Genomic DNA, 23,397 nt, shown 5'->3' with positions numbered 1-23,397 from the left:
TCTGATTGACTTATTTCACTCAGCATAACACCCTCCAGTTCCATCCATGTCGTTGCAAATGGCAAGATCTCATTCCTTTTGATGGCTGCATAATATTCCATTGTGTATATATACCACATCTTCTTTATCCATTCATCTGTTGATGGACATCTTGGCTCTTTCCACAGTTTGGCTATTGTGGACATTGCTGCTATAAACATTGGGGAGCACGTACCCCTTCGGGTCCCTACATTTGTATCTTTGGGGTAAATACCCAGTACTGCAATTGCTGGATCGAACGGTAGCTCTAATTTCAACTGTTTGAGGAACCTCCATACTGTTTTCCAGAGGGGCTGCACCAGCTTGCATTCCCACCAACAGTGTAGGAGGGTTCCCCTTTCTCCACATCCCCGCCAACATCTGTCGTTCCCTGACTTGTTAATTTTAGCCATTCTGACGGGTGTGAGGTGGTATCTCATTGAGGTTTTGATTTGGATTTCCCTGATGCCGAGCACTTTTGCATGTGCCTGTTGGCCATTTGGATGTCTTCTTTGGAAAAATGTCTGTTCATGTCTTCTGCCCATTTCGTGATTGGATTATTTGTTCTTTGGGTGTTGAGTTTGATAAGTTCTTTATAGATTTTGGATACTAGCCCTTTATCTGATATGTCATTTGCAAATATTTTCTCCCATTCTGTCGGTTGTCTTTTGGTTTTGTGGACTGTTTCTTTGGCTGTGCAAAAGCTTTTGATCTTGATGAAATCCCAGTAGTTCATTTTTGCCCTGGCTTCCCGGGCCTTTGGTGATGTTTCTAGGAAGAAGTTGCTGCGGCTGAGGTCGAAGAGGTTGCTACCTGTGTTCTCCTTTAGGATTTTGATGGACTCCTGTCTCACGTTTAGGTCTCTCAACCATTTGGAGTCTATTTTTGTGTGTGGTGTAAGGAAATGGTCCAGTTTCATTCTTCTGCATGTGGCTGTCCAATTTTCCCAACACCATTTGTTGAAGAGACTGTGTTTTTGCCATTGGACATTCTTCCCTGCTTTGTCAAAAATAAGTTGACCATAGAGTTGAGGATCTATCTCTGGGCTCTCGATTCTGTTCCATTGATCTATGTGTCTGTTTTTGTGCCAGTACCATACTGTCTTGATGATGACAGCTTTGTAATAGAGCTGGAAGTCCGGAATTGTGATGCCGCCAGCTTTGCTTTTCTTTTTCAATATTCCTCTGGCTATTCGGGGTCTCTTCTGGTTCCATACAAATTTTAGGATTATTTGTTCCATTTCTTTGAAAAAAGTGGATGGTATTTTGATGGGGATTGCATTGAATGTGTAGATTGCTCTAGGTAGCATTGACATCTTCACAATGTTGGTTCTCCCAATCCATGAGCATGGAACGTTTTTCCATTTCTTTGTGTCTTCTTCAATTTCTTTCATGAGTATTTTATAGTTTTCTGAGTACAGATCCTTTGCCTCTTTGGTTAAATTTATTCCTAGGTGTCTTATGGTTTTGGGTGCAATTGTGAATGGGATCGACTCCTTGATTTGTCTCTCTTCTGTCTTGTTGTTGGTGTATAGGAATGCCACTGATTTCTGTGCATTGATTTTATATCCTGCTACTTGACTGAATTTCTGTATGAGTTCTAGCAGTTTCGGGGTGGAGTCTTTCGGGTTTTCCACATAAAGTATCATAACATCTGCAAAGAGTGAGAGTTTGACTTCCTCTTTGCTGATTTGGATACCTTTGATTTCTTTTTGTTGTCTGATTGCTGTGGATAGGACTTCTAATACTATGTTGAATAGCAGTGGTGAGAGTGGACATCCCTGCCGCGTTCCTGACCTTAGGGGAAAAGATCTCAGCTTTTCCCCATTGAGAATGATATTCGCTGTAGGTTTTTCGTAGATGGCTTTTATGATATTGACGTATGTACCCTCTATCCCTATACTCTGAAGAGTTTTGATCAAGAAAGGATGCTGTACTTTGTCAAATGCTTTTTCTGCATCTATTGAGAGGATCATATGATTCTTGTTCTTTCTTTTGTTAGTGTATTGTATCACGTTGATTGATTTGCGGATGTTGAACCAGCCTTGCAGCCCAGGGATAAATCCCACTTGGTCGTGGTGAATAATCCTTTTAATGTACTGTTGGATCCTATTGGCTAGTGTTTTGGTGAGAATGTTGGCATCCATGTTCATCAAGGATATTGGTCTGTAATTCTCTTTTTTGATGGGATCTTTGTCTGGTTTTGGGATCAAGGTAATGGTGGCCTCATAAAATGAGATTGGAAGTTTTCCTTCCATTTCTATTTTTTGGAACAGTTTCAGGAGAATAGGTATTAATTCTTCTTTAAATGTCTGATAGAATTCCCCTGGGAAGCCATCTGGCCCTGGGCTTTTGTTTCTTGGGAGATTTTTGATGACTGCTTCAATTTCCTTAGTGGTTATAGGTCTGTTCAGGTTTTCTATTTCTCCCTGGTTCAGTTTTGGTAGTGGATACATCTCTAGGAATGCACCCATTTCTTCCAGGTTATCTAATTTGCTGGCATAGGGTTGCTCATAATATGTTCTTATAATTGTTTGTATTTCTTTGGTGTTGGTTGTGATCTCTGCTCTTTCATTCATGATTTTGTTGATTTGGGTCATTTCTCTTTTCTTTTTGATCAGTCTGGCCAGGGGTTTATCAATCTTGTTAATTCTTTCAAAGAACCAGCTCCTAGTTTCGTTGATCTGTTCTACTGTTCTTTTGCCTTCTATTTCATTGATTTCTGCTCTGATCTTTATTATTTCTCTTCTCCCGTTGGGTTTAGGCTTTATTTGCTGTTCTTTCTCCAGCTCCTTTAGGTGTAGGGTTAGGTTGTGTATTTGAGACCTTTCTTGTTTCTTGAGAAAGGCTTGTATTGTTATATACTTTCCTCTCAGGACTGCCTTTGCTGTATCCCAAAGATTTTGAACTGTTCTGTTTTCATTTTCATTGGTTTCCATGAATTTTTTTAATTCTTCTTTAATTTCCTGGTTGACCCATTCATTCCTTAGTAGGATGCTCTTTAGCCTCCATGTATTTGAGTTCTTTCCGACTTTCCTCTTGTGATTGCATTCTAGTTTCAAAGCATTGTGGTCTGAAAATATGAAGGGAATGATCCCAATATTGGTACCGGTTGAGACCTGATTTGTGACCTAGGATGTGATCAATTCTGGAGAATGTTCCATGGGCACTAGAGAAGAATGTGTATTCCGTTGCTTTGGGATGGAATGTTCTGAATATGTCTGTGAAGTCCATTTGGTCCAGTGTATCATTTAAAGTCTTTATTTCCTTGTTGATCTTTTGCTTAGATGATCTGTCCATTTCAGTCAGGGGGTGTTAAAGTCCCCCACTATTATTGTATTGTTGTCAATGTGTTTCTTTGCTTTTGTTATTAATTGGGTTATAAAATCGGCTGCTCCCGTGTTAGGGGCATAGATATTTACAATTGTTAGATCTTCTTGTTGGATAGACCCTTTAAGTAGGATATAGTGTCCTTCCTCATCTCTTATTACAGTCTTTGTTTTAAAATCTAGTTTGTCTGATATAAGGATTGCCACCCCAGCTTTCTTTTGGTGTCCATTAGCATGGTAAATGGTTTTCCACCCCCTCACTTTCAATCCAGGGGTGTCTTTGGGTCTAAAATGAGTCTCTTGCAGACAGCATATGGATGGGTCTTGTTTTTTAATCTAATCTGATAGCCTGTGTCTTTCAATTGGGGCATTTAGCCCATTTACATTCAGGGTAACTATTGAAAGGTATGAATTTAGTGCCATTGTATTGCCTGTAAGGTGAGTGTTACGGTATGTTGTCTGTGTTCCTTTCTGATCTTTGCTGCTTTTAGGCTCTCTCTTTGCTTAGAGGACCCCTTTCAATATTTCTTGGAGGGCTGGTTTTGTGTTTGCAAATTCCTTTAGTTTTTGTTTGTTCTGGAAGCTTTTTACCTCTCCTTCTATTTTCAATGACAGCCTAGCTGGATATAGTATTCTTGGCTGCATATTTTTCTCGTTTAGTGCTCTGAAGATATCTTGCCAGTCCTTTCTGGCCTGCCAGGTCTCTGTGGATAGGTCTGTTGCTAATCTAATATTTTTACCATTGTAGGTTACATATCTCTTCTCCTGAGCTGCTTTCAGGATTTTCTCTTTGTCTCTGAGACTCGTAAGTTTTACTATTAGATGTCGGGGTGTTGACCTATTTTTATTGATTTTGAGAGTGGTTCTCTGTGCCTCCTGGATTTTGATTCCTGTTTCCTTCCCCAAATTAGTGACGTTGTCTTCTTTAATTTGCTCCAATATACCTTCTGCCCCTCTCTCTCTTTCTTCTTCTTCTGGGATCCCAATTATTCTAATCTTGTTTCATCTTATGGTATCGCTTATTTCTCAAATTCTGCCCTCATGATCCCATAGTTGTTTATCTCTCTTCTTCTCAGGTTCTTTATTTTCCATCCTTTGGTCTCCTATATCACTAATTCTCTCTTCTGCCTCATTTATCCTAGCAGTTAGAGCCCCCATTTTTTTTTATTGCACCTCATTAATAGCCTTTTTGTTTTTGATTTGGTTGGTTTTAGTTCTTTTATTTCTCCAGAAAGGTTTCTCTAATAACTTCCATGCTTTTTTCAAGCCTAGCTAGTATCTTTAGAATCGTCATTCTGAGCTCTCTTTCTGACTTCTTACTAATATCTGTATTGATGAGGTCCCTGGCAGTTCGTACTGCCTCTTGTTCTTTTTGTTGAGGTGATTTTTTCCATCTTGTTATTTTGGCATGAGGAAAATAGATGAATGAGAGAATAAAATACTAACAGGGTAACAATGTCCCCAGAAAATATACACTAAACAAATCAGGAAAGACCTGAAGCCAGGGAAAAAGAAAGGGAAAGAATGAAAACTGAAAAGGGGAAAAAAAAGAGAAAAAGATAAAAATAAACAAAAACAAAACAAAAAAAACAGAATATGATCAAATATGATCAGGCTGGTGCTTAGATCAGTGCCACACCCTAGATTTTGGGTATATTTTTGTCTGTTAGAAGAAAGTGCCTCCCAAAATTTTAAAGAATGAAAAACATATATGGTCAAAAATAAGGGTTAATACAATGAAGGGATGGAATATGACTGTAAAGGTGAAAATTATAAAAGATTTTATAAAAGGAATTGATTAGAAGTTGTTTGAAATAAGAAAGAAGAGGATTTTTTTAAAAAAAGGGAGAGAATGTGATCAGGCAGAGACTAGCACAAAGCCATACACTAGAGATTTAATGTATATTTTGATCTGTTAGAAGAAACTGTATCTTAAAATTTTAATGAGAGGACCACATATATATATATATATATATATATATATACATATGTGTATATACATATATATATACATACATATATATGTAGGACATAGTGTCCTTCATCATCTCTTATTACAGTCTTTGGTTTAAAATCTAATTTGTTTGATATAAAGATTGCCACCCCAGCTTTCTTTTGGTGTCCATTAGCATGGTAAATGATTTTCCACCCCTTCATTTTCAATCTGGGAGATATATATATATCAAAAATAAGGGTAACTACTATGAATGGATATAATGACTCTAAAAGTGAAAAATATAAAATATTTAAAAAAGGGGATTGATAAGATATTGGTTGAGAAAGGGAAAAGAAAAATTAAAAAAAACCCAAAGAGTTAAAAAAATTAACTTTGAAAGTCTAAAGAATGATGGTAAAAAAGCCATGAATTCTACATGCAGTATTCCCCTAGCGCTGGAGTTCTGCCATTCTCATCGATTGGTAAACTTGGTCTTGCTTGCTGTTCTTGCTGATCTTCTGGGGGTGGGGCCTGTTGCAATGGTTACCAAATGTCTTTGCCGGAGCGGAAATGCCCTGCCCTTTCTGGGTCCAGGCTAAGTAATCTGCTTGGGTTTGCTCTTGGGAGCTTTCTTTCCCTGCAAGCTTTCCCTACAGCTTTGGGGGATGAGAGTGAAAATGGCAGTCTTCCAATCTCCACCCCTGAGGAGCTGAGAATTCAGGGCCCCACTCCTCAGTTCGCCCCCAGAGATAAGCAGTCAATCACTCCTCTCTCCCATGGTCTCCGGCTGCACTCCATGCTCACCCAGCCTTTGACTGAGCATTTCTATCTCTGGCACATGACCCTGTGTGGAGTCTCCAAACCCAGCAGATCCCTGCAGTGCACTCCTGCACCTCTTCTCCTGGTGGAGGAAGGTGAGTCTCCCTGGATCTGCTGCTTGTTGGGTCCCTGCTGGAAGAGCAGTGGCCTGACTGTGCAGTGGATCACGGTTTATGGCAACCCTGAGCTGAGCACAGACTCCTCACCTCGTCTCTGCAGCCAGCTTTCCTGCTCTGATACCTGGGAGCTCTGCCACACTCAGGCACCCCCAGTCTTTCTGTGACCCCGAGGGTTCTGAGACCACTCTGTCCCGCGAGGGTTCCACCTCCTGCTTAGCCACTGCAGCGACGTCCCTCAGTGGAACCGACTTCTAACAGTTCCGATTTTGTGCTCATCTGCCCTATCAGTTGCCAGAAGTGGCCAAGAGAGGCCCCCTCCCCCGCCATTTATCCTCCTGAATATCACCTCGGATTCACTTCTCCACACGTCCTACCTTCCAGGAAGTGGTCAGTTTTCTATTCAGAGAGTTGTTGCTATTCCTTTCTTTGATCTGCTGTTCAGTTCATAGGTATTCAGAATGGTTTGATCCCTATCCAGCTGAATTTCTGGGACCAGACGAAATCCAGGTCTCACACCTCTGCCATCTTGCTTCCTACCCTTGAATAATAACTTTTTGATTTGTTTTTGTTTTAATCCCCCTGTTTGCAGATGGCAAAAATACTTTGCTGTGGTAATACTTAAGGGGAAGATTAGCATAGTGATCATGATGGCAGATAATTCTCAGGAAGGAGAAAATTATTTAGAACAGAAGAGAGGTACAATAGAATTCATTGTAGTGATATTTGTATATATCTTAATCATGTTTACAAGTAGTCTTTTGATACACTAAAAAATACAGTTAAAAAAATAAAAGAACTATCAGTGTTGGTGAAAACCTTTGCCATGACTCCAGCTAAAGGYGATACATAAAGAGGAACAATTTAGGTATTGGAGATACTTTGGTGGTATGATATTCTCCCAAACTTAATGTTTGGGAACACCTTTAATACACAATCACATGAGCTGGGTGGGTGGGCTTACTCATTATTGTTGCAGTATTCAGCAGCTGTCCAGGAATATTCTGGATGAAATGACAACTAAGTCTTGAGATCATTGCTCTTGCTTTTAATCTAGTCCTCACAGCTCTACAAAAATTAAAAGCTGCTGTAATATGGAACTCTTTGGAACTTCCCAGAGAAAAGGAAAGGGAGTATAACAACACCTCTCAGTTTAACCAACTGTGAGGCAGTTGCTTAACCAACTGAGCCACCCAGGCACCCCGCTTAGTATGAATTCTGAATGAAAAGGAAAGCTTGTGAAGGGAAATCTTTAGAAATTTTGTGATAAGTGATCAAAAGTCTAGTTGCAAATGAATGGATTTTAAAGTACATTGGTATACGTTTGAAAATCTGCTTTTCTATTTGTTAAAAAAGATAAAGTTTCTTTGGATTGCTAGTCTGCTCCTGATAATAAAATTTAAAGAAAGTTTTCTTTTTCTCATTTTTCTGCCCAGAAAACCAGTTTTTTTTTCTTTATCTACCTAAAAAACCAGTCCATCTATGTTTTGTTTTTACCAGGTCTTTTATTACTTAAGGAAGTTAAAACTCAGAGCACCAGTCTGGGTCATACAACTCTTGATCTTAGGGTTGTGAGTTCAAGCCCCACATTGGGTATGGAGCCTACTTATAAATAAATAAATAAATAAATAAATAAATAAATAAATAAATAAACATTCTCAATGTTGAAAGCTTTAACTATTGCTAACAAATATATGATTTCCTCTAGAATCCCTTATTGTCACTTTGGTTAAATATAAATATGAGATTTATAATATTCTGTAATATGTTTTAGGCATGTGCTTTAAACTTTCTGAGATTTTCAACTAATTTACAAGATTTACATTGTAGATGAAGTCTTTTTTACTAATTATGCTTATTTGTTGGCATGTGAAGTTACTTGGGCAGCATTGTCAAAACAGTAGTGATAAAACTTAGGTTGTATTGTATGGGTAAATGCTACAGCTATTCTAGAAAATAGATCTTTAACCATGTCCATTTCTGATTTTTTTTGTCATGTATTGTTATTGCTCTGATGCTTTTGCCAAATGCATTTTGCCTTCAATAAGATTCATAGAAAATATATTTTTTAAAGATTTTATTTATTTGTCAGGGAGAGAGCACACAAGGAAGGGGAGTGGCAGGCAGAGGGAGAAGCAGGCTTCCCACTGAGCAAGGAGCTGGATGTGGGACTTGATCCCAGGATCATGACCTAAGCTGAAAGGATTTTTGACAAATACATGTGTTTGATATATTTAAAATCTTAAACTGACCTGAGTAAGAATTTCCAGAACAAATGGGAAAGCTGTGTTTAAACTAAATAAATATTAAAACATAGGACTGAATGAATTAAAGAAAATGACAAATGTATTCTTTTCTGAAAAAATTGAAGCATTTATCTTTTCTCCCTACCTGAACCCTCCAGAATTCAAAACTCAGTGAGTATTCTTTCTTCCATGGCAATTATAATAATTTGTGTAAGTTCCATGAGAATCTGTTCTTCTGGCAACAGGACACCATTGGGAACACTGGTTATATTACCAAGGCTTTGACTGGAATGTCATGTTTAAAAGAGAACTGCATAGACCTGGATAGGATCAGACACCTTTAAGGAATTAAGGTTGAGTTTTTGAAGCCAATAAAGCCCCTTGAGAATTTGGTCTGACATCCTTTTACAGATTTCCCAGCAGCCCAACCAGGTGAGTAAAGAAGTCACTTCCTGGAAGGTGCAGGACATATTGGAGACCTCTAGAGGAAGAATACACTTTCTACAGGTATTGCAGGCAAGTCTGATGAAAAATGTTTGGCTTGACTCTGGCCTCAAAAGGCTATTAAAAGTTCAGTCTAGAGATTCCTTATCAAAAGTTCCAGCAAAGTGGATTTTAAAGGATCCATATAATCAATCAGTGTTCTTGCTGAGCTTATGTAAACAATTTGGCTAATTTTGTTAAAACTGGACTTGTTTTACAAACAAATGAGTCCTGATTTGGTTATCTCTGGAAATGAGTATAAGTTTAGAGAGAAAAATGTGTTTCAATAAAGTATCTGTTTAGATGTTAGATTCAAGTTTATCTTGGCTTTAAATGTTTTTTATTTGCCTAAGCTAGAGAACTTGAGGTTAACTTCAGAGGCATTGCCATAATAGTTCACATATAGACAATCTTCTTGCTTGTTATTCTGTGGGGATAATAAAAGAGACCTTTGGGGCATATGATTATTTAAACATCTAGACAATGGGATGGACTCCAAAACAATTTGTGTAACTCAGCTGTCACCTTATCAATTCTATGTGGCTGGGTAACAAAATTGCTCCTTAAAAGTCAGAGTATACCCCATTCCATGAAGTTAACTATAGACTTGTGGAGATAATGGATAGAACCCCTTTCCTTATAATAAGACTAGAGAATGAACTTGAGGACGCCCTTATCTCCTGGGACAAGTAATTTCCTACTTGCCAGTGATTCCTCATAATTAGAATATTGTCAAGGCTAGACATCAGGTTTTATAATGGTTTTATCTCTTAGACATACTTGTCCTGGGAGGCATCTCTATTGATACAAATTACAAGTAGAGGCTTTAGCCAAGCACTTATATGAAGTCATCCCAATACTAGCACATATATGGAAATTTCTATTAGTAAAAATGTTTCTTGTTGTCCTATGTTAAATGTTACATGGGACTCTCTAGGCCATAGGAGGCCTTTCTCTTATCCTCAAATTATCAAAATTTTAACTGAATATGCTAACTGATAGACAGGCTCTATCAACAAATTTGCCAACTGCATAGTCCTTCCTATCAATACACTCAGGAAGGATGATATCAAATATGGAGTGAATACATGTGGCTTCCTCCCCACAATAAGATAATTAAACCAAAGGCCCTTTAATGTGGGGGACAGAAACACCATATACTTGATTCATGACCCAATATTACTCACCAAATGTGATGGCTCACCCCAAAAACCTGTGACCATAAAATTAATTAACAGGAAACTGATTGGCTTGCTATGACTGGGTGAGCCCATCACACGTCAGATAGCTAACATCTAGTGGGACACAATGATTATGTGGGGCAAATTTGTGTCCCTGGCTTCCATAAGGCTGGATTGGAATATGTACTATAGCTTATGCTTGGATGCAATGTTGTAGCACTAAGACTATCACAATTCCAGCTAATTTCCATATCTAAACAATGTTGGACAAGATCCATGTTTCATTGGTATGACCATCTGACACTTTTTTTTTTCATTAGTAGCTTTAGAAAATGCCATGGAGGCTCTTGGTAAATACACTTTTAAAATGTTAAATGACTCTCAAAACAGCATTACATTATTAAACATTAATGTAACTCCAATGCATAAACCAATTTTATAAAGTAGAATGGCATTAGATGTCTTAACAGCAGCACAAGGAGGAACATGTGCCATTATTAAAGCAGAAAGTTGCATCTACATTCCAAATTATAACAAAACTCTATCAGGATTACTTACTGATATAAATAACCAAATCACTGCTCTTAAAGACCCTACATTGTCATTTAATAATTGGTTAAGTTCCTGTTCGGGAGGTGGATTATGGTCCCCACTAAAAAGTCTCCAATCATACATTTTTTAAAAAAGATTTTATTTATTTATTTGAGAGAGAGAGCACAGGAGGTGGGGGAGAGTCAGAGGGAGAAGCAGGCTCCCTGCGCAGCGGGGAGCCTGATGCGGGACTTGATCCCGGGACTCCAGGATCATGACCGGAGCCGAAGGCAGTCGCTTAGCCAACTGAGCCACCCAGGTGCCCCTCCAATCACACTTTTAAAAAAAGATTCATTCACTTATTTTAGAGAGACAGATATATTGATCATGAGAGGGAGAGAGTGAATCCTTAAGCAGTCTCCCTACTGAGCAGAGAGCCTGACACAGGGCTAGATCCCAGGACACTGAGATCATCACCTGACCTGAAATCAAGAGTCAGCTACTTAATCAACTGAGCCACGTAGGTGCCCCTGCTTATCACACTTCTTATTTTTTATTATAATATTAATCCTAATATGTTGTATTGCTTTGTTCTCTTCTATTGTTGAAATACATTCAAGTAGTTCCTGACTTCTTCACCCAGTAGAAAAAAGGTCCTTACTACTTGAAACAAATTCATCCTGATGTCCAATTGGAATCTACAGCAATGGCCTTCTGTAATAGTCACTTGCAGAGACAGATAGTGACCAATTTCAGTCCATATGTACAGACATCTCTACAATCCCTATTGGGTTGAACAAGTCATGGAATATGAGCCCTTTGCCCTTCAGCAACCTTAAATATTTAAGGACCAAAAATTGTTTAGGAGGGAAATGATGACAGATAGAAGTAGAAAAATGTTCACTTTTAGCCCAGAACTCTCTCCTATAGTTTGCATTATTTTATTTTATTTTATTTATTTTATTATTTTATTTTATTTTTATTTTATTTATTTGGGAGAGAGAGTGAGAAAGAGAACATGAAAGGTGGAGGGTCAGAGGGTGAAGCAGACTCCTCACCAATCAGGGAACCCAACTTGGGCCTCAATCCCGGGATTCCAGGATTATTATGTGGCCTGTAGGCAGATGCTTAACTGACTGAGCCACCCAGGCACTTCAAGTTTGCATAATTTCAATAAGGATCAAATATGTGATACTTACTACATTCTTAAAGGGTCTCAAGACTTCCTGTACATCTCACAATAGCTAATATCAAGATGAATGATGTAAGCACCAGAGAAATCTTGAAAAGTATTTTTATGAGTAGAAATTTGAAGAAAGCACTTATGCTCTAAGGCACACTGCACATCTCCCCCTTTGAGCACTAAGCATATAGCAAATACAACAAAGTTCAGTTCTTTCTGCCCGTAGGTCCTGTTCTCATTCTCCTTAAATAAACTTACTAAGTTGCACCATTAAACATCTCAGGAATTCTATTGTTTTAAAGATTTACTTATTTATTTTAGAGATAAAATGAAAGAGAGAATGTGGGGCGGGGGCAGAGGGAGACACTCCTCAAGCAGACTCCCCACTGAACACAGAGCCCAACACAGGGCTTGATCTCACAACCCATGACTCTTGCTGAAACCAAGAGTCAGAAGCTCAACCAACTGAGCCAACCAGGCATCCAATGAATTCTTTCTTGGCTGTCATGCTCAATGATCATTCAACATTCTTAACATAAGAATGTTTTATCAAGTCCATTAACAAAAATTGCATCCCATTTTACCTTTATTTTCAAGTAAAAAGAACTTCATAGTTGGCAAGATTAATAAGCTCTAGAGATCTGATATAACCCTGGACCTATACTTAACAATATTGTTTTGTGCACTTAAAAACAAGTTTAAGAGGTTATGACTCACCTTCAATATTCTTAACACACACACACACATTTAAAAAAAGTAAAGTGAATAATCCTTTTAATGTACAGTTGTATCTTATTAGCTAGCATCTTGCTGAAAGGATCTGTATTCTGAAAACTATAGAACACTTATGAAATAAATTGAGGGAGAAACAAAAAATAGAAAAAAATTCCATGCACATGGATTAGAAGAATGAATGTCTATGCTACCAAAACTATCTAAATATCCAATGCAATCTCTATCAATATACCATCAGCATTTTTTCGCAGAGCTGGAGCAAACAATCCTAAAATTTGTGTGGACAGAAAAGACCCCAAGTAGACACAGTAATGTGAATAAGAAAACCAAAGCTGGAGGCATCACAATTCCAGACTTCAAGCTGTATTACAAAGCTGTAATCATCAAGAAAGTATAGTACTGTCACAAAAACAGACACATAAAGTAATGGAACAGAATAAAGAACCCAGAAATGGACCATCAGCTCTATGGTCAACTAATCTTTGACAAATCAGGAAAGAATATTAAAAGGAAAAAAAAATGCAGTCTCTTCAACAAAAGGTTTTGGGAAAATTGAACAGCCACATGCAGGAAAATGAAACTGGAGCACTTCCTTATAACATTCACACAAATAAACTCAAAATGGAAGAAACACCTAAATATGAGACAAGAATCCATAAAATCTGAGAGAACAGAGGCAGCAACTTCTTTGACTTCAGCTGCAGCAACTTCTTGCTAGACATGTCTCCACAGTCAAGGGAAACAAAAGCAAAAATGAACTATTGGGACTTCATCAAGATAAAAAGCTTTTGCATAGCAAAAGAAAGAGTAAAAAAACTAAAAGGTAACCTATGGGATGGGGGAAGATATTTGCAAATGACATATCAGATAAAGGGCTAGTATCCAAAATCTATAAAGACCTTATCAAACTAAAAATGTAAAAAAGAAAAGAAAAGAAAGAAAAATCCAGTCAGGAAAAGGTCAGAAGATATGAACAGACATTTCTCCAAAGAAGACATAGAAATGGCCAACAGACATGGAAAAATGCTCACATCAGGGAAATACAAATCAAAACCAAAATGAGATACTGCCTCACACCAGTCAGAATGGCTAAAATTAAAAACTCAGGAAAAAAAACAAATAAGGTGAGCATGTGGAGAAAGGGGAACCCTCTTACCCTATTGGTGCAAATGCAATCTGGTGCAGTCACTCTGGAAAAAGAGTATGGAAGTTCCTCAAAAAGTTAAAAATAGAGTCTCCCTACCACCCAGCTATTGCTCTATTAGGTATTTATACAAAGGGTACAAACACAGAAATATAAAGTGAACATGCTCCCCAATGTTTATAGCAGCAATGTCCACAATAGCCAAACTATGGAAAGAGCCCAGATGTCCATCAACAGATGAATGGCATGAAGAAATGTTTTATATATATATATTACTCAGCCATCAAAAGAATGAAATATTATATATAATATATACTATAATATAGTATATATCAGCCATCAAAAGAATGAAATCTTGCCATTTGCCATGATGTGGGTGAAGCTAGAGTGTATTATACTAGGCAAAATAAGTCTGTCTGAGAAAGACAATTACCATATGCTTTCTCTCATATGTGGGATTTAAGCAACAAAACAGATAAGCATAGGAGAAGGAAAAGAAAAATAAATTAAGATAAAAATAGAGAGGGAGGAAAACCATAAGAGACTCTTAACTAAGGGAAACAAACTGAGCATTGCTGGAGAGGAGGTGGGTGGGGGATGGGGTAACTGGGTGATGGGCATTAAGGAGGGAACTTGATAGAATGAGCACTGGGTGTTATATGCAACTGATGAGTCACTAAATTCTACCCCTGAAACTAATAATACACTCTATGTTAGCTAAACTGAATTTAAATAAAAAGTTTAAAAAATGATAAAAAATTAAAAAAAAATTAAAACAGTATCACATGAAGAAGCTTATTGAGGGCATGCTCAATCAGCATATGCTGATTAAATTGTGGTGATTGTTAAACTGGTATTTTCATTTTTATTATAATTTTTTACACTTCACTTCTTCCTCCTCCATCAACAAGTCCACAAAAGGCTTGGGAGCCCTTGGCCCAGGTGACCTCATGTACCACTGTGATAAGGCTGGACTTTGCCATAGGTTTCCTTTCTTGCTCTCCTCAGATGAGGACATAGCAAAATTTAAATGCAGAAATTTATTTGTGCCTTTTATTTATGTGTCCCACTTTGACCCCAATAAAGATACCTGCCCACGAGCCTTCCCCCTCTTTAGGCTCCCAAACTGCTTAGCTGCCCCTTCTCTTGGCACTTCCTCTTCCTTTATCCTTGTACCACCTGTATGGAATATGACAGTTTCTCTAGAACATGTGAGAAAAATAAACTTTGTTTTCCTAAGTGTCCCTTGCATCCCAATTGTTATGACTGCATCTGATTGATCATCTTATCCAAGATAAAAACACAAAATGTCCAAAATCAAAACTGTATATATTAAATATATGCATTTTTGTATATCAATTATGCTTTAATAAAGCTAACTTTAAAAAGAAAACTTCCCAGATATAATACATTATTTTTTGTTATGTCAAAATATTTATTTATTTATTTATTTCAATTTATTTTCTAATGTACTAATCTCTTTCCTGCATTTTAATAGATGATGTTTCTGAAGAAGTGGATTAAGATACAATTTTAGAATTTAAAAGTATCTATTTGTTGGAAAATTAAGTATATTTATCTCACTGATCAATAGCATGCCTTTCATTAAAATAAACATGAATATTCTCTATCAAAATGTCTTGACATTTCAGTGCTTACTTTTTCAATGAAATAGAATATTTTGTACTTCTTTCAATTAACCTGTTGTTTGGCAAGTACATGTCTTCTCACTTGGACACATTTTCTCACAACTTTATGTAAATATAACACTTCCATACTGGAAGTGATATTCAATCTCAGTTCAAATGTACTCATGTGAACATAAGGGCATTTATTAAAGTCAAAAGTATTCAATACCCTGCCAAGGGCCATGCAGATGGATGGGTGTAACATGACCATGGGATCCAAAGTTTCTGACTCTAGGTTCTGTCAGCTGTGGGCAGAGAGCATTCTTCAAGGAAACAAATTGTCTTTTGTTTGCTAGGCTCAGCTTAGAATATGTGTTACATCAACTGGACCGAATTAATAACAGGGTGTTTTGAGATATTCCTCTTATATTATTTACAGTTTACAAATCCCCTTTGCATAATTATATGATTTTATCCTAAAAAGCATAGAAAAGGAAAGGGACACAGGAAGACAAGGGCGGGGAAAAAGACTGAAAGGCGAACAATTCAGAGGTCAGCAGGTCTAAGTAATAGGAAAAGAGCAGAGCCCTGGCAATGTGCTAAGGAACAAAATGACTTCTGAGCTAAGTTCCAGGGTAAAGAAAAGACCCAGCTGTCCCTCTCTCTTACTCACCTGCACCTGGCCAGGGAAGCAGAACCAAGAGAAGTGTCCTGATGTTCACACATAAAGGCTGCATCCCAGCTGGTGGTCCCCATGCTGGAAGGTCAGACTTCTGCCCTCCCATGAGCTATCATGGGTCCCAGTCCTGAGGCCTGGTTCACTTACATTCACACAGTTTCTAAAACACTGTGAACATAATTCCCAAACAGAAAACTGGCTTGTTAGGCCACTCACATATGGGAAAGTGAAAGCGGAAAGTGGACTCTGAACAAGTGACTCATATGTTTATACATTAAAGGGTCCAATAAGGAAGAATGCTAAAGCAGGGTCATTGATCACAGGATAAAACAAACACCTTGGAGAATGAAGAAAACTTTGAACCTATCTTCAGTTTAGTATCGAGACTGGTTCTCTGAATTAAAATTGAAAACCACTCTTTTACACTTTCAAGGCAAATTAAATTAGTAACAATCAAATTTTCTTATTTGGCAAAGAGCAAACACAAACAGTGTCACATAATGCAGATGAAGCTCCTGTGCAGAAGTAGAGCGGTTGGAAAGATTGCCTAGACCTCCAATCCCAAGGGAGAGTGTTTCAGTGATGTGTTTTATTAGAGGGAGTCTTTTTCTTCTTTGATCCTACATTTTGGGAGCAAGCATGGGAGAAGCTGTGCTTCATATTTCAGCTACAGTATATAAACAAACATCACAAATTAATAGTAAAAATAAAAAAAATAACTAATTATAAAAATGGGCCAAACAACATAAATAAACATGGTTTATGATTAATCTATGTTAGCCATAGAGTATAAACAGATATATAAATACTTATATGAAAATATGTACAACTTTCTTAGCCATAAAGAAATATGAAATAAAACATGATGAAATATCACTAAACATCTGTTGTAAAAAAAATAGTTTTTTTCCCTAAGCAACGATGTCAATACTGGGAAAGACACAGGTAAACTGGATAAATCATACATTGCTAATGAGAATGTAAAATGGCATACACACACTGGAAAAAAAGAAAGTTTTGTATTTTCTAATGAAAGTAAATATCAAAATGCCAAATGACACTAAAATTGCAATTGTTGGCAATAGTCACAGATAAATAAAACTATGTCCACATAAAATGTGTACACAAGTGTTCATAAAACTGTAAGGTGTAATAGTAAAAATTTTGAAATTTTGAAATAATCCAAATGTCCTCCAGTCAGTGAGTAGTTACACCATGGTACATCCCTAATATGGTATACTGCTCATTGGTAAAACATAAACTATTGGTATACAAATTAACTTGTAGGATCTCAGTGGAATTACATTGTGAAAAAAGAAATGACAAGGATTATATATTGCCTGAGTCTATTCATAAAATATTATTTAAAGTACAAACTTACATAAATGGACAATAGATTAGTGGTTCACAGGGGTTAGGGACTAAAAATTGGGTCGAGGTGAGGGATAGATTCAGATATGACTAAAAAGGGACAAGAGATCTTTGTGGTGATTTTATCTTTCTATTTCTTGGTTGAGGTTGTTACCCACATTTATGCATGGCTAAAATTACATAAACTACCCCCCCCACACACAAACACACACTCAATGAACACATTTAAAAGTAGTAACATATGAACAATTTCTGTGGAATGTAGTCCATTCAATTTCCCAGTTGTGACATTATGCTGGGATTATACAAAATATTACCACTGAAAGATATGGGGGAAGGGACTTCTATGTACCATATTTGCTACTTTTCACATGTCTATAATCATTTCATAACTAAAAAAAAAATAAAAAATGTAAAATAAGGATGCCTGGGTGGCTCAGCCAGTTAAGTGTCTGCTCAGGTCATGATTTTAGGGTCCTGGGATTGAGCCCTGTGTCAGGCTCCCTGCTCAGCAGGGATTCTGCAACTCTCTCTCCCTCTGCTTTTCTCCCCCTGCTCAAGCTCTCTCTCTCTCAAGTAAATAAATCAAATCTTTAAAAAAATGTAAAATTTAAAAAGTCAAAGTCGGAGAAAAATCAGTGATACTAAATGATAATAGATTGGTTTTATATGTAGAAAAGAAATGTTACAAGGTTAGACACAGTGTAATGTATGGTGTGAAATAAAAAATTAATTTTTAATAAAATTTAAATTATTTTAAATAATAAGAACAAAATAGAAGTTATCAATAAAATAATAAGACATACGAATGGCCAACAGACACAAGAAAAAATGCTCTGCATCATTTACCAACAGAGAAATACAAATCAAAACCAGAATGAGATACCACCTCACACCAGTCAGAATGGCTAAAATTAATAAGACAGGGAACAAATATTGGTGAGGATGCGGAAAAAGGGGAATCCTCTTACTCAGTTGGTGGGAATTGTATGGAGTTTCCTCAAGAAGCTAAAAATAGAGCTACTCTATGAACCATCAATTGCACTACTAGGTATTTACCCCAAAGATACAGACGTAGTGAAAAGGAAGGGCACCTGCACCCCAGTGTTCATAGCAGCAATGTCCCCAGGAACCAAACTGTGGAAGGAGTCGAGATGCCCTTCAACAGATGAATGGATAAAGAAGATGAAGCTCATATGTACAATTAAATATAACTCAGCCATCAGAAAGGATGAGTACCTACCATTTGCATTAACATAGATGGAACTGGAGCTACTATGAAATAAGTCAATCAGAGAAAGACAATTATCATATGGTTTCACTCATATGTGGAATATAAGGAATAGTGTAGAGGATCATAGGGGAAAGGAGGGAAAACTAAATGGGAAGAAATCAGAGAGGGAGACAAACCATGAGAGACTCTTGACTCTGGGTAACTGAGGGTAGCAGAAAGGGAGGTGGGTGGTGGAATGGGAAAACTGGGTGATGGGCATTAAGGTAGGTACATGATGTGATGAGCACTGGATGTTATAGGCAACTGATGAATCATTGAACACTACATCTGAAACTAATGATGTACTATATGTTGGCTAATTGAATTTAAATAAAGAAAGAAAATGAAAGCACTGAAAATAAAACATGAATGTTTAGGATAGAGAACTGGAAGGCATAATATTAGATTTCAAAGAAAAATCATACATTATTGTGGGCAGTTATAAATCTACTAAGCATTAATTTAAACATACTAGGGCACCTGGGTGGCTCAGATGGTTAAACATCTGCCTTCAGCTCAGGTCATGATCCCAGGGTCCTGGGGTGGCACCCTCCATTGGGCTCCCTGCTTGGTGGGGAACCACTTCTCCCTCTCTCTGGTGTTCCCCCTGCTTATATTCTCTCGCTCTATCAAATAAATATATAAAATCTTAAAAAAATATAAACATGATTAAAAAAACTGTTTTCTAATTTCCAAAAACACTTTGCTGTTGAAGTCTTTTTGGAAATTAGAAGACACTCTTGATTTATTAATTCAACATTTTAGTTTATGTTCATTCATTTCTAAATCCTTAAGCCACACCGATATTTAAAATAAACAAACCTACAGAGAGTCTGGTTTCCAGTCTGGCATGTAAGGAGCTTGGAAGTCCTCACTCTCATTCTCACAACAAGAAAGAAAGAAAACAGAAAAAGCAATGAAGAAACTGAAAATGAAAACTCTTCTTAGGTCCATGAGAAAGTTGATATCACAGGGAAAACAGCTGCCCCCAAATTAGAGAGACCAACAGGCAGCTACAGAGAATCACAGTTTACCACATATTAGGAACCACCCATGGAACTAAGGAGAAAAACTTAAGCTGTGATAGGTGAATGCTGGATGCTTGGGAGGCATAATCTTGAGAGTTAAAAGCTTAAAAGGGAGTATTTCTTAGGGGGACACACCCACTGTCGTAAATTTTGCCTCCAGGAGCTCTTCTAGATTCCCATAATGAAGGCTGGAGAAAAATCTCTTCAAGTAAGCAGCAGAAAGGGGAAAAAAGTGGTCAAATACTCCCAGAACATCCTGTTCTTAAATGGCTTGTCCTCAAAAAACTTTCTCAAACAAAAATTGAGTTTCTTGCAAGAAATGGTAAGAAAAAAGGTTTTCCAGAAAGAAAAAAAAATCCATAAGTCAAAACATGGAAATTAATAAAGATAAGATGAGCATTAGAAAAGGTATAAATGCAGTTTAAATAAGATTTTTTCTTTTTCTTCTTAATGGATCTGACAAATAACAGTTGACTTGACATGGATGGAACTGGAGGGTATTATGCTAAGTGAAATAAGTCAAGCAGAGAAAGACAATTACCATATCGTTTCACTCATATGTGGAACATAAGGAATAGTGTGGAGGGTCATAGGGGAAGGGAGGGAAGAAATTAGAGCAGGAGACAAACCATGAGAGACTCTGGGCTCCAGGAAACAAACTGAGGGTGACAGAAGGGAGGGGGTGGGGGGATGGGGTAACAGGGTGATGGGTATTAAAGAGGGCACATGTGGTGATGAGCACTGGGTGTTACACGCAACTAATAAGTCATTGAACACTACATCAAAAACTAATGATGTACTATATGTTGGCTAACTGAACATAATTTAAAAAATAAAAGAAAAAATAATAATAGCTATTTGGGGCTTCTGGGTGGCTCAGTTGGTTAAGTGGCCAACTCTTGGTTTTGGCTCAGGTCATGTGGTCTTGAGATAGAGCCTGTTGTCTGGCTGCCATTCAGCAGGGAGTCAGCTGGGAGTCTGTCCCTCTTCTTCTTCCTCTGCTTTTCCCCTCCTCTCCTGTTCTCACTAAAATAAAGAAATAAATCTTAAAATAATAAAGAAAATAAGGTAAAATAAAAGCTCCTTTATATTATTAATTATAGCACATTATATCTTGTAAATAAGTAATATTAACAACAGATAAGTTAAAAGAAATGACAGAGGAATTAGGAATGCTCTGTTATAATGTACGTGCTGTGTTGGTGAAGTGGTAAAAGTGTTACTTGAAGGTGGGCTTGATTACTTTAAATTTATACTGTAAACTCTAATGCAACCAGTAGAAAAAAGTGAAAAGGAATTGTTATGCTAATTTAAAAGAGAAAGTGGAATCATATAAAACCCCCCAGAAAATCAGATGAGGTAGGAAAAGCGTGAAAGACAAACAGAACATGAATAATGAGTAGAAAACAGTAACAAATATGGGAGTATTAATCTAAATGCATAAAGAATTATCTTAAGTATTTCAGAGTTCTAAATACATTAATTAAATGGTAGAGATTATAAGAGTGTATAAAAGGGCAAGATCTTGGGGTACGTGGGTGGCTCACTCATTAACATCTGCCTTCTGCTCAGGTCATGATCCCAGGGTCCTGGGATTGAGCCCCACATCCGGCTCCCTGCTCAGCGGGAAGCCTGCTTCTCCCTCTCCCACTCCCCCTGCTTGTGTTCCCTCTTTCGCTGTGTCTCTCTCTGTCAAATAAATAAAATCTTAAAAAAAATAAAGGGCAAGATCTGAGTCTAAACTCTCTTCAATAAATCCACTTTAACTATAAATTCACTAACTAAAATTAAAGAGATGGTGAATGATATACCATATTAACACCCATCCAAAGAGGTTGGAGTGGCTATATTAATTTCAGACAAAGCAGATATAAAAACAAGGACAATCAGTAGTGATAAAGAAAGGTATTACATAATGATAAATGGTTATTGTCTTAAAAGATATAACCGTATTTTGTGTGTATGTGTCTAACAAGAGTGACAAAATATGTAAGGTGAAAATGAATAGTACTGCAAAAGAAATTAATGAAGCTACCATTATCATTGTAAACACCAGTACTCCTCTATCAGTATTTGTTAGACCCAACAGACAGAAAATCAGTGAGCACATAGTTGAACAAAACACAACAATCAACTTGATCTAATTGATATTTGCATAATCCAGCAACAGGATACACATTCTTCTCAAGGTCATATAGAACTTTTACCAAGGTACATCACATTCTCTACTATAAAATCCACCATAATAAACTTAAAAGAACAGAAATCATATAAAGTATGCTTTCAGGGGTGCCTGGGTGTCTCAGTTGTTAAGTGTCTGCCTTCGGCTCAGGTCATGATCCCAGGTTCCTGGGACTGAGCCCCACATTGGGCCTCCCTGATCTGCAGGAAGCCTGCTTCTCCCTCTCCTCCACTTGGGTTCCTTCTCTCGCTGTGTCAAATAAATAAATAAATAAAATTTTAAAAAATAAAATAAAATAAAAAATAAAGTATGCTTTCAGAATACAATGAAATTAACAGGGAAATAAAGGGAATGATAACTTGAAAACCTGAGAATACTTGGAAACCAAACAAGAGACATGTACATAACACACATGCCATGGAAGAAGTCTCCAAATATCTCAAAATAGTTTTGAAGTAAATAAAAATTAAAACGCAATTTATCAAAATTTATGGGATGCAGCAAAAAAAGTAGTTAGAAGGAAGTTTATAACACAGAATTAATATATTAGAAAAGACAAATTAAAATCAATAATCTAATCTTCCCCTTAAAACCTGGAGAAGGAAATGCAAATTAAATTTAAAATAAGGAGAATAAATAATAAAAATTAAAGTAGAAACCAATATGATTGAAATCAGGATATAAATAGAGAAAATCAACAAAAGAAAGTGTTGGATAATTGAAATAATTAATGGAATTGATAAAAACTCTTTTCTGAAAGAAAAAGAAGTTACAGATCATTAATATTGGAAATTAATATTACAAAAAAAGATGCTATCACTCAAGCCAAAAAGTTAAAGGACATTAGTAAAGGAATATGTGTTTTACTCCCAAGTTTTTATTAAAATTCCGGTTTGTTAACATACAGTGTGATATTAGTTTCAAGTGTAGAATTTAGTGATTTATCACTTAAATACAGTAGCTGGTGGTCATCACAAGTGCCCTCCTTAATCCCCATCACCAATTTAGCCCATCCGCCTGCCAACCTTCCTGAGGAGCAACAGAAGTTGGATGCTTCCTTGGACATCACATTGAATATTGCTCTGATGGGGCAACATAATACACATTCTTCTCAAGTGCACATGGAAATTTCTCCAGAATAGATCACACAGTGGATCACAGGTCAGATCTCAAATGATACCCACAGATTGGGATTATTCCCTGCACATTTTCAGACCATGGTGCTTTGAAAATTGAACTCAATCACAAAAGGAAATTTGGAAAGAACTCAAACACTTGGAAGTTAAAGAGCATCCTACAAAAAAATGAATGGGTCAACCAGGAAATTAAAGGAGACCTAAAAAATTCATGGAAATTAAAGAAAATGAAAACACAACTGTTCAAGACCTTTGGGATACACCAAAGGTGGTCCTAAGAGAGAAGTATATTGTAATACAAGTCTCTCTCAATAAATTAGAAAAATCTCAAATACACAAGCTAACCTTACACATAAAGGACCTGAAGTAGGAACAGCATA

At 37.0% G+C, this 23,397-nt stretch overlaps 1 long non-coding RNA gene across 1 annotated transcript in view; it reads right to left on the bottom strand.

Moving 5' to 3' along the window:
• The window catches only part of LOC141371612 (uncharacterized), a 56,195-nt gene extending 39,978 nt beyond the window's left edge, over nucleotides 1-16,217 (bottom strand). Inside the window, exon 1 of the long non-coding RNA XR_012376701.1 lies at nucleotides 16,022-16,217. This is a non-coding gene — a long non-coding RNA (uncharacterized lncRNA). The remainder of the gene's footprint in view (nucleotides 1-16,021) is intronic.
• Between the last annotated feature and the right edge of the window lie 7,180 nt (nucleotides 16,218-23,397).

Source organism: Callorhinus ursinus, unplaced genomic scaffold (assembly GCF_003265705.2).
Source record: "Callorhinus ursinus isolate GAN/ISIS: 27379988/994484 unplaced genomic scaffold, GSC_fseal_2.0 scaffold81, whole genome shotgun sequence".
Lineage (NCBI taxonomy): Eukaryota > Metazoa > Chordata > Mammalia > Carnivora > Otariidae > Callorhinus > Callorhinus ursinus.
This window is presented reverse-complemented; position numbering and strand designations above follow the sequence as displayed.